Here is a 12,466-nt window from a genome sequence, read left to right as displayed (position 1 = left end):
TTCTGAAGCTGGAAATGGGGAGAGACAGTCAGACAGACTCCGGCATGCGCCCGACCAGGATCCACCCGCACGCCCACCAGGGGGCAATGCTCTGCCCCTCCGGGGCGTCGCTCTTTTGCAACCAGAGCCACTCTAGCGCCTGGGGCAGAGGCCAAGGAGCCATCCCCAGCGCCTGAGCCATGTTTGCTCCATTGGAGCCTCGCTGCGGGAGGGGAAGAGAGAGACAGAGAGGAAGAAGAGGGGGAGGGGTGGAGAAGCAAATGGGCACTTCTCCTGTGTGCCCTGGCCAGGAATCGAACCCGGGACTTCTGCACACCAGGCCAACGCTCTACCACTGAGCCAACCGGCCAGGGCCTTAACTCAACTTTTAATGAATAATTATATGTGAATAATACATATCTTTTTGATAGCAAAAGACACTGCATAAACTAAGTCATTCTTTTTCTTATACTACCCCAGTATCTACCTAAATATACCTCCTGTGTACTACCTTTTTTCTATTATGTGTAAGAAGAAAGATCTGTCCTTGGATTGTTGATCTTCAGACACTCCTTCATGGAAATATCACCTGGTGCCTCCCACAGCACCTGCCTCTCTACTTATATTTATTGCCCTTTGTTGAATTTTAACAGGTTGCAGCTAGTAAGCAACAAATCACTCACCCAGACTTTCCGTAAAACAAAAAGCTACTTGTTTTGTGAAACTATTCAGCATTAATCACTTTAAAGAGAGAAATTTAATAAGCTATAATAATTGACCAGATTTCTAGCACTTTTTTCCTTTCAACTAAATAGAGTGGACTGAAATTGTGCAAACTTTTTTTCTATTAAAACTTTCACATGGATGGCATAATAGCATAGGCCTTTTTACAAAAATGAACAGATAAGTGAATGAATGAATGAACGAACAAATGAACAAGAGAGCCAAGGAAGGAACAACCGAGAACCCATTTGACTCAATGTTTCATTCTCCTCCATGCTGTTCCCAGGCTCTGCTTAAATGTTCACCCAGAAGAAAGAACTCACTACTTCCCAAGAAGCCAGTTCACTTTCACATACTTTAACTGCTATGGATAGCTCCTTGTGTTGACTTGAAATGATTTTCTTTACACTTTACAACTACAGAATTCTAGTTTAGTTCTCTAGGTTCACAAACTATAAATCCAATCTCACCCAAATATTTTTCAAATATTTTAAAATATAGTATGAAACACTTTATCTATCCTCTTTCTTACACACACACACACACACACACACACACACAGGCACACACAGGCACACACACACACAGACACACACACACACAGAGTCACATACACCCATGCCACTACCAAAGCATATACGTTTGTTAATCTTTTCCATTATTTTCATCCTTTTTTCAAATAACAGACCAGCTCTTTCACTATCCTTGATGCAGGCTTATTGTGAGTCTTTAAAAGTAGTGCACGGAGCCAAATCTATTCTGGAAATCGTTATGTCAGAGCAGGCTCGGATATGATTATCTTCCTCTTCTCTCTCAACTCTGCCTTTATGTTTTCTTAGTTCTTCTTTGAGATCACTCTTCTTTGGCTGCTACATCACAGTTCTGATGAGTATTCTCTAGAGGGCTCTGATCCATCATCATCGCCTGAGGTAGCATATATTCAGTTCTTACCAAAAGCACAAAACAGTCTCATAGACTCACTCTCCAGTCATGTGAAATGTTGTGAAGCCATGTCTCTTATCTGTGCATACTGAATCATAGAATTTTAAAGTGAAATTTATTGGGGTGGCACTGGTTAATAAAATTATATAGCTTCTGAGATGATGTATTATTGAATTACAGAATTTTAAGGCCATTTAAGAAAACAGAGATCCAGAAAAGGGAAATGACCTGCTCCTTGCCACACAGCCAGATACCGACAGATCTGGGGCTAGAGCCCCTTCTTCCTGGCTGGCACTGTGCTTCTCCATATACAGCTGTATTTTGAACTAGTGGGAGGCCTTATATTTTTTTCAAGGAAACTTTAACCTTACCAGAGTCATTTGGGTATGTTTTGTCATAACAACATTTAAAATTTCTCAATCTTATAATATAAACAAAACACTACCTCACTTGAATCACACTTTGTAGTGTGCAGTGCACTTATTGTCCCTCATCATTTATTATCTGGGGATCCCTCCCAGACCATCGGAACTGCAGATTTTATAAGACTTTCATCTATGTCCTCACCCAAATCATTATTAAAACTATTGCACTGACTAGAATCAGGATAGAGGTCTTCAAAAAAATTCTAGAAACCTTCAGAGATATATCAACCCATTAATAATAAAGATTTGGATTTGGTCAGTCAACCAATTAGAGATCCTTCCAACCACCCTCTTTTCTCACACCTGCCACACTCTTCATGCCACCTTCATTACTACAAAACGAATCTCACGAAATTGTCAAGCATCCTGATGAAATCCAGTGATGCTGCTCACATTATGATAACAGCCTTATAGAGGAGAGGAAATTGGGTCTTTCTGATGTTGTAGTCAATTGTAGTAGTTCAAGGACTTTCTCCAAAATCTTAATACTCAAAGTGTGGTCACTTGGGAATGTGTTAGAAAAACAGGATCCAAGCTGAGATATCTCTGACCCAGAGGTAATGAAGCCAGAATCTTTTTTTCAACAAGATCCCTAAGTTATCATGTTCATGTTAAAATATGAAAAGCATTTTTCTAAATCTGTTTTACTATATAAAATAACTTCAGAGGTTAGATATCATGCCTAATTTCTTTATTGTCTTCTTGTATGTCAACAAGAAACTACCATCAAATTATTTCAAATGAAGATACTGATTAAAGTACTAGTTGTAAATATTAAGATACAGAATTTTATACATAGATAAATAGATAGATAAAAAAATATAGTATATTAACAACTGTTTTATTACAATAAGAACTTCTAAAGAGATGGGAACTAAATGTTCCAAAATAATTCTGGTTGTCTTTGGATACTAATATGTGGTTTTTGTGATATTAGATATGACCTGGTTAATTAAAAATAGTCACTGAATGTTCCATACCATGAGGAAAGTAGGGGATTAGTGGTTTTGTCCGAGAAGTCTTAAAGGCTCCATATATTTGTCCAGTGGAGGGAATTATTTTCAATTTAAGCATCTATTAAGAAGTGGCTCTTTCTCTGAATACACACAGCATCCATCCTATTCATCCCTGCCTTAGAGAAGACTACAGAAGGTGGTACATTCAGTCCAGAACACATGCTACTTGAAGCTATGGAGTTGGGCCTCTTAAACAGAAAGTGTAGCTATTCCACAGGAACTATTAGCTAACTACTTAATGGCAGTGGTTTTACATTTTATTAATAGTCTTATCGCTGCTCACAAAGTGAACCCTAAGTCAGGTTATAAACAGAGGCTGGCAGTTAGTAAGTACACTGATGCAGTGTAATGATCCAGCCCAGTTAAGACCAGCCAGGACACAGAAGAGGATGAGTAGAACCTAAATAAGAAGAATGTAAGCCAGATGGGACAGGGATCCTCTCAGAAGCACACACAATATCGGAATCTTATAATATGCCTTTTTACTTAGTAGCATATGATAGGTTCAAAATAATGTATCATTTTATTCAAAGCCTGTATTACATCATTTTCAAACATTCTTTTTTTGTTTGTTTGTTTCCTAAATGTTTATGTTAAAAAAATAAACAAATTTTAGGTAGCTATCTGGCCTCATTATACTTTACTGTCAAGACCTTGAGTAAGCAAAATTAAGTGAATGCCATGACTTGCACAAAATTCTCCTTAACTATTAAACAGAGATTGTTGGGTTTAAAGAAACAGGAGTGATTTCCTGACTTTCGCTTATTTTCACTTTTAAGAGTATTTCACAATCTTTTAAAATGAGTTCATATTGCTTTTATTTATTTATTTAAAATATGGTAAGGCAACATGAGATCTACCCTCTTGACAAATTTTTAAGTATACAATACTCTATTGTTAGCTATAGATACTATGCTGCACAGTGGTTATGTAGAACTTACTCAACTTGTATAACTGAAGATTTATATCAGGAACAGCATCTCCCATTTCCCTCTTTCCCAAGTCCCTGGTAATGACCATTCTATTCTGCTTCCATAAGCTTGACTTCTTCAGATATATATATATATATATATATAACTGAAATGGCCATCAATGGACAAATGGATAAAGAAAATGTAGCATATAATACAATAAAATTTTATTCAGTAATAAAAACAAAGGAAAACCTGCCAGAAGCAATAACTTGGCTAAACCTGGAGGAAATTATGTTAAATAAAATAAGCCAGACACAGAAGGAGAAGTATTACATGACACCACTTACATAATATATATATATATATTTTTTTTTTTTTTTTGGTAGATTCTCTTTATTGATTTTAGAGAGAAGAGAGAGAGAGAAAGGCAGAGGAGGAGTGGGAAGTATCAACTAGCAGTAGTTTTTTCTCATATGTGCCTTGACCAGGCAAGGCCAGAAGTTTGAACCGGTGACCTCAGGGTTCCAGGTTGATATTCTACTCACTGTGCCACCAAAGGTCAGGCTGCCTTTCATTGTCTTTTGAGTTATTTTACAATGCTGTGATTTGTAGAAAATTTTGCGGGTTTTTTAAATTTGGGGTTTTTTTCCTGTTATTTGTTTTTAGCAAGAGAGAGAAAGAGAGACAGGAAAGGAAAGAGATGGGAAGCATCAACTCATAGCTGCAGCATCTTTAGTTGTTCATTGATTGCTTCTCACACATACCCTGACCAAGAGGCTCCAGCTGAATCAGTTACCCTTTGCTCAAGCTGGTAACCCCATACTCAAGCTGATTAGCCTGTGCTCAAGCTGGTGACCTTGGGGTTTTGAACCTAGGAACTCAGCATTTTAGATTGTCACTTTATCCACTGTGCCACTGCAGGTCAGGCCCTCCATGTCTTGGCTATTATGAATACTGCCACAATGAATATGGGAGTGTGACTATCTCTCTGAAATCCTGATTTCAATTTTTCTGAATATATACCCAGAAATAGTATTGCTGGATCATATGGTAGTTTTATTTTTATTTTTATTTTTTAGCAAGAGAGATAGAGAGAGTGTGAGACAGAGAGAGGGGCAGATAGGGATAGACAGATAGAAAAGGAGATGAGAAGCATCAATTCTTCATTATAGTTTCTTAGTTGTTCATTGATTGCTTTTTCATATGTGTCTTGATCAGGGGGGCTGCAGTTGAGCCAGTGACCCCTTGCTCAAGCCAGTGACCTTGGGTTTCAAGCCAACAACCTTTGGGCTCAAGCCAATGACCATGGGGTCATGTCTATGATCCCGTGCTCAAGCCAGCAACCTCAGGATTTCAAACCTGGGTCCTCTGTATCCCAGGCTAATGCTCTCTCCACTACACCATTGCCTGGTCAGGCTTATTTTTAATTTTTTGAGAAACCTCCGCACTGTTTTCTATAGTAGTTGTACCATTTCACATTCCCCCAATAGTGTATAAGTTACCAATTTTTCACATACTCACCAATACTTTTATTCTTCTTTTTTTCTTTTTAAAGAAAAACCAAAACTCTACTTAAAAGCATCTAAAAAAATTAAGAAATATATTAACCAGCCATAAATACAAAACTTATTTGGATACTGATTCAAATAAACTATAAAAATTAATAACATTAATGAAATATTTGAAAATTTTAATATTATTTTTTAATAATATAACATTATTTTTTGTTTTGTAACATGACACTTTATTTTTAAATAAGTATCATTAAATGTATATACTGATGCATTGATAAGTATTTAGGATCTAGTTTGGAAATATAATGGAAAAGGGATTAAAGATATAAATTAGACAAGATTGCTCATGAGTTGATAAGCAGTGAATATGAATGACAAGTATTTGGAAATTCATTAGACTCTTCTGTTTTATATATGTTTAAAATCTTAAATACATTATAAATGTTTACATCTTAAATACATTAATAATGTTAAATACAAATTTTGTCATAAATTTTCAAACCAATTGAATCCTTTTGTTTTCATTGTTTTTTTTAATTTATTTTTTATTTGCTTTTTTCAGCAACAACCCTTATTTTTTTTCCAGTGCAATATGGTTTGTCAGACTCACTCCCTTTTAATCTGAATCCGTTTTAACATCCCAGGATATTAAGTCCTCTTGGCTTACAACACAAATATTTTGCCTTAGAAAATCCTTGATCAGTCATTTTCTTGGCAAAATGCAAAATACAAACTATCTGTCTTAATTTTTCTGGTTACCTTTTAGAGAACCAGCATGAGGTTCTTGATGTAGAGCAAGATGTTTGTGTTAATACTTGCATCTAAAATCTTATAAACATGGAGAAACAGTGCCTTTTCCTGAAAATTCTTTCCCATGATGTCCCTCTTTGCCTTACCTCTAATTTGCTTGCTGCCTTTGATTATTTTGAGCAGTTTCTCGGGAATCTGCACAAACAGTTTTGAGGTGAAGCAAGACAATATTTTTGTTAGCCTACTGAGAGGTAGATGCCATAAAAGATGTGGTTAGCTGGTGGTAACTACATCTTCCAATTTTAAAATTAGTTCCTACTTCTCTACCATCAGGATATATAATTTCAATCCAAGTCAAATAACTTCCTATTCTTTCAAGGATATATATGTAGATGACTGACATCTTTCAGAATACTTATTGAAACGATGTCTCAATTTCTTCAAATATATGTTGGAAGAAGACAAGATGTACTTAGAAAGACTGGGAGATAGGAAAGAAGAGTATAACTATAACATAATGTTTATTATTTTATTTTAAGTTCATATGTTAGGGTTTGAGATCATCTTCCAAGATTACACAAAATTTATTTATGTATTTTGTTTTTTACCAGTGTTTCTGAATTGCAAGTGTCCTGTAATTCCAAAGATGTCCATTCAGTCATTTTTGATCAGGAATAATTTGGAAATAGAAGTTAATTCAAGTGGCAAAAAAACTTTTCAATTATCTCTCAGTATAACTTTGTAAATATTCCTTTTGTCACCAAATACCAAATTATAAGCTTTCTTTTCCTTTTAAAAAATATTTAAACCAAACCTCATACTAAAATAAAACTAATTATGAGTTTTAAGTATGTGAGTACTGGTTTTTAAAAATAACAGTAGAATTAAGAATTCTTAGCCAAACATTAGAGACTAAAGCCGGGGAGAAATAGTTGCTGAAATGTATTTTTTCACTTGTGGAAATCAAAGGTTCAAATTTGCATAATCATTAACTTTACCTGTTTCTGGTCTTAGCTAGTCTTTTGAAATACCTATTTTGTTTGATGTGGCCTCCAAAATATATTTGGGCAACAAGCATGGTAAATGTTTATGCTCACACCACACCGACCTTACTCCTCGTGTATGCTTTTTTTTATTATTTATTTTTAGGGAGAGAAAGGAAAAGAGAGAGAGAGAAGGGGTGAGGAGCAGGAACCATCAACTCTCATATGAGCCTTGATCAGGCAAGGCCAAGATATCAAATCAGCGACCTCAGCATTCCAGGTCAAGGTTTTATTCACTGTGCCACCACAGGTCAGGGGCGTAAGCTTTAATAACCTTCAGAGACCTAATTCATTCAAAAGTATGCTTCTAGTCAAGAGTGCTTTAATGATTCCATTGTCATCTGCACTTTCTACATATCTAAGTGCTAATTTAACCCCATGTGAGCTTTGTGCTAAGCATTGAATGTGATTTCAAAATAGGACTGTAATGCTGGTGGCCGAAGCCATACAGGTCCACATTGGATTTGGGCAGATTGCAAAGGAACTGTGGAGTCAGAAAATGGTGGGCTATTCTGTTTATTAGAGTCTAGCAATGGTGGACCAGCATGCAGGCAGAGAGAAAACCACCTCTCTCTCTCTCAGGACACACAAGAAAAACAGGTGGGGCGGTGGGGACCCCTTCTCTGGCAAAGAATAGCAAGCACTGACCTCTCCCAATGGTGGCAAGGCAATTCGCAATTTACAATCTGCCGTCCTTAGGGCAAGCACCCGCAGCCTTACATAGACTATACACACATGGCGCTGCCCTGTGCTCATGCACCAACCCGGCAAAGTACAAGGCAAGCAAGCCTAACACACTGTAACACACTTGTTTGCCTGACAAGGACACAGAGATTGTTTTCCCCATTCTCAATCTGTCTCATGTTTCTGTTTGTGTGGACATCTTGGAACTACTGATCTGGTTTTCTGTGTACCCTCTGCCCTTGTTGAAGTTTGCACTTACGAACTGTTATGCCCTGCATTTCTGATTTTGAAATTCCAATTTGGAAAGCTTTATTTACTCAGATTCTGTAACACTGGTCGTTAGCAGCAGAATTTGCTCCTTCTAGTGTAAGGGTTGTGGAAAAGAAAACATCAAAATTGTCCTCTTCTCAGGAGGCTCCCCATTTTTTCTGTTGGTTTTGGAGTAGTCAGGAAAACAAAGCAAAACAAAACAAAAAAACAGAAACAAACTTGTCTCCTAAGTTTTTTGGTTCACCCATGACATTCCCCTTCACACCCCAAGTTGGTGCATCAGGAATTTTAGGCAACCAATAACACAAATCATTCAGCTGAAAGAAGTTGACTGAGGAGTCTCCTATCATAAAAATTTCTAGTCAAGCTGGCAACGTAATGTGGGGTATGCTGTGACTGACAGTGGCCATGGCTCATCATCCAGACTTCTGGATACAAATGTCGTCATAAGCACAAAGTACTCTGTGTCCACCCACCAGTGGTAAGAAAGGGTGAGGAGACCTCAAGGGGCTCCTGAAAAGAGCTCACTGTGAGTCTTGCTCACCTCCACAATCACAGCAAGTAACACTTTACATATATGGCAAATACTAAGTGTTAAGCATTAAGCTCTTGGCACCCCTGGGACACATGTTGTTTTGCAGCCAAGATTATTTATTTGTTTAAGCTCATCATAGCATATCACAGAAAAGGCAGTAAGTTATTTATTTTTATAATGCAATTGAAATATTCATATGGTTAAAATTTTAAACAGTGCAAAACATATTCCATTTAATAAACATAGAGGGATAGATGAGTAGATAGATATAGATATAGCTGTATATATCAATATAATACAGCTTATTCACATCAAGTAATATTATAAAACTGTTAAGAATAAAGTGCTGACATAAATTCTCTCTAAGAAATATTAGTGTAATGTATAAATACGTTTTTTACCTAACTATTTTTTACTAATTCCTAGTTATGAGTATACTTTAATTTATTTAACCTATTTTATTCTGATGAGAGTTAAGTTATTCCGAATATTTTATGATTAACACCCTTGTGCAATATCATTGTATGTTCATAAAGTATTGGTTTCTAGAAGCTGTATTACTGGAGCAAGGAGCAGAACATTTTTGATAGACGAACCAAATTGCTCTCCAAAGAGATGCGATGAACAATGTGTAAATTGGTCTTATTTTCTATGTTTTTGCTGGCTATTGGTATTATCAAATATTTTCATTTTTGCTAATTGATAGGATAACCACATTATTTATTAGCATTTCTTAATTATAAGTAAGTTTGGAAAACATTTCATATATTTATAAACCATTTGTATTTGCTTGGTGTAAATTTACTTATCTTTTTTCCTATTCACCTACCTGGTTGTTTACATTTATTTATTAATTTAGAAAACTCTTTACTTCTCATATTTTTTTTTCTTTTTTTTCCTGAAGCTGGAAAGGGGGAGAGACAGTCAGACAGACTCCCGCATGCGCCCCACCGGGATCCACCCGGCACGCCCACCAGGGGCGACGCTCTGCCCACCAGGGGGCGATGCTCTGCCCCTTCGGGGCATCGCTCTGTCGCGACCAGAGCCACTCTAGCGCCTGGGGCAAGAGGCCAAGGAGCCATCCCCAGCGCCTGGGCCATCTTTGCTCCAATGGAGCCTTGGCTGCAGGAGGGGAAGAGAGAGACAGAGAGGAAGGAGGGGTGGGGGTGGAGAAGCAAATGGGCGCTTCTCCTATGTGCCCTGGCCGGGAATCAAACCCGGGTCCCCCGCCCGCCAGGCCGATGCTCTACCGCTGAGCCAACCAGCCAGGGCCTCATATTTTTGATTAAATTTAGTTTATGGCTTTTATTCCCCTTAATGATTAAGCAGAACCTTTTAATTATCATATAGTCCTATTTTCCTGTTTTTTCTTCTGTGGCTTCTAAGTTTTTATGTTTTGCTCAGAAAGGCCTTCTCCAATCCAGCATTATGAAAATGTTTGTCTGTTTTACTAATTTTACAACTTCATATTTCTACTATACTTGTACTCATCTTGAAAATGTTTTGTGTTAGAAGTGAAGACAAATTTTCTTTTTTCCATATGGCTGGCCTTTTGTTTCCACAACCTTTACTGAGTAGTTTGTCTGTTTTACCATTGGCATAAGATTCCACCCTTATCATATACTGAATTTCAGAATGATTTTGTCTTAATTTCTGTCTGAACTTTCTATTATATTTTATTGATCACATTAATTTTCATGAACTTAAAGTATATTTCTAATGAATACTTGAATGTCCTTCATTCCTCTATTGCTATACAATAAATCATTTCAAAACTTAAAACAATATTTTTTATTCATCAGGATTCTGTGGGTTGGCAATCTGAAAGGTCCTTCTGCTGGTATTTCCGAGGATTTCTCATGTGGTTGCACTCATCTGACTGTTTGACAGAGTAGAAAGTCCATATGAAGTCACTCACATATCTGGCGATTGGTGTGGTTGCTCACTGGGACACCATGGTTCTTCTTCATGGCTTTTCATTTTCCTCTGTTTCCTCACATCCTGGTGGTCTCAGAATTCCAGGAAGGCAAGCCCCAAAGCAAAAGTATATATCGAGTTTCTGACCACACCCCACCAACCCTGCCTACACACACATTTACTCATGCTCCATTGGACAAAGCAAGTCATACGGCCAAGCTCAGAGGCCATCTTTGAGAGAACTTAGATGGTTCCATTGAGGGTACAAGTAGCTGAGAACTTGTTACCTTTTTAATTCACCACTCTGGCTATTAACTCAATTTCATTTTTAATTTTATATGTTTGTTTGTTTTTTCTTTTATTCTTAATGAGGATTCATTGTGGTTTATATATTTTATTGTTTCAGGAATTTTCTCTCCAGAAAACTTTGGTAAACTTCATTAGGTCTTGGGTAAGTTTATTAGGTCTAATATTTTTTCTCTGTGTTTGTGTAAAATACATATACATTTTATTTATTACATATAATACTGAAATATATTTTATAATATAACAGTGTATATTATTATATGTTAATATAAATTATATACAATACCTACATAATACATGGATATTCTATCCCTTAGGGCCCTGGTTGGCAAACTGCGGCTGGCAAGCCACATGTGGCTCTTTGGCCCCTTAAGTGTGGCTCTTCCATAAAATACCACGTGTGGGTGCTACCTTGATAAGGAATGTACCAACCTATATAGTTTAAGTTTAAAAACTTTGGCTCTCAAAAGAAATTTCAATTGTTGTTCTGTTGATATTTGGCTCTGTTGACTAACGAGTTTGCCCACCACTGCCTAGGGCACTGCTTTAGCTTACTTCTATTGATTATATTTTCATTCTCATTATTTTCTAAATATTCTACAGTTGCAATTCTGGTTTCGATTCTGTTTCTTCAATCTTTGAATGGGGTGAGTTAAAAGAGAAAAAATTTTACATATTGATCATAACACTTTTGGTATTTTTATAACCAGAGACTAGGGTTTGTTTTTTCTTTATTGGATTTATTGAGGTGACATTGGTTAAAATAATTATATCTGTTCACTGCACTTCGTACTACATTAAAGTTTTAGCAATTATTGAGCTATTAATAGTGACCTAATTTATGACCCACTTTTTATAAGTTGGAAATATGAACAAAAAAGTTTATTCTATGTTTTCAGATTATAGCCTTTGACATGGATGTATGTAATCGATAAGGAAAATATTATAAATATATATATTGTAGTATATGTAAATAGTCTTTGACATTTTATAGATGTGAATTCAAATAATTCATAAGGGAATTTGTATACATATTACATTGTCATAAATTAGTCCACAAAGATTACCTTGATAATTTCTAAATTTAAATACAGACCAAAGTATAACTTTTCATTTTAATTAAGAATAAAAAAGTGCAATATAAAACAAAAACTTCTTAATAATCCTATTCAAAATAAAAGTTCAAATTAAAATTTCAGAATATTTAGAAAATAATCAGAATGAAAATAGAATGAATGGGATCAGGTTAAAGTTGTTCTCAGAGACAGAAATGTATATATCCATGTCCATATACATATACACAGATTTTAATTAATTTTATATAAATTTTTTTGTTTCCTTATTTTTTATCTATTTAATTTGTATTTATAGTCATTCTAGTATTTCATGAAGATTTTGTCAGTAATTTTGATAATGTCATTTCATAAATAAAATTTCTTAGAATCTAA

Source organism: Saccopteryx leptura, chromosome 2 (assembly GCF_036850995.1).
Source record: "Saccopteryx leptura isolate mSacLep1 chromosome 2, mSacLep1_pri_phased_curated, whole genome shotgun sequence".
NCBI lineage: Eukaryota > Metazoa > Chordata > Mammalia > Chiroptera > Emballonuridae > Saccopteryx > Saccopteryx leptura.
This window is presented reverse-complemented; position numbering follows the sequence as displayed.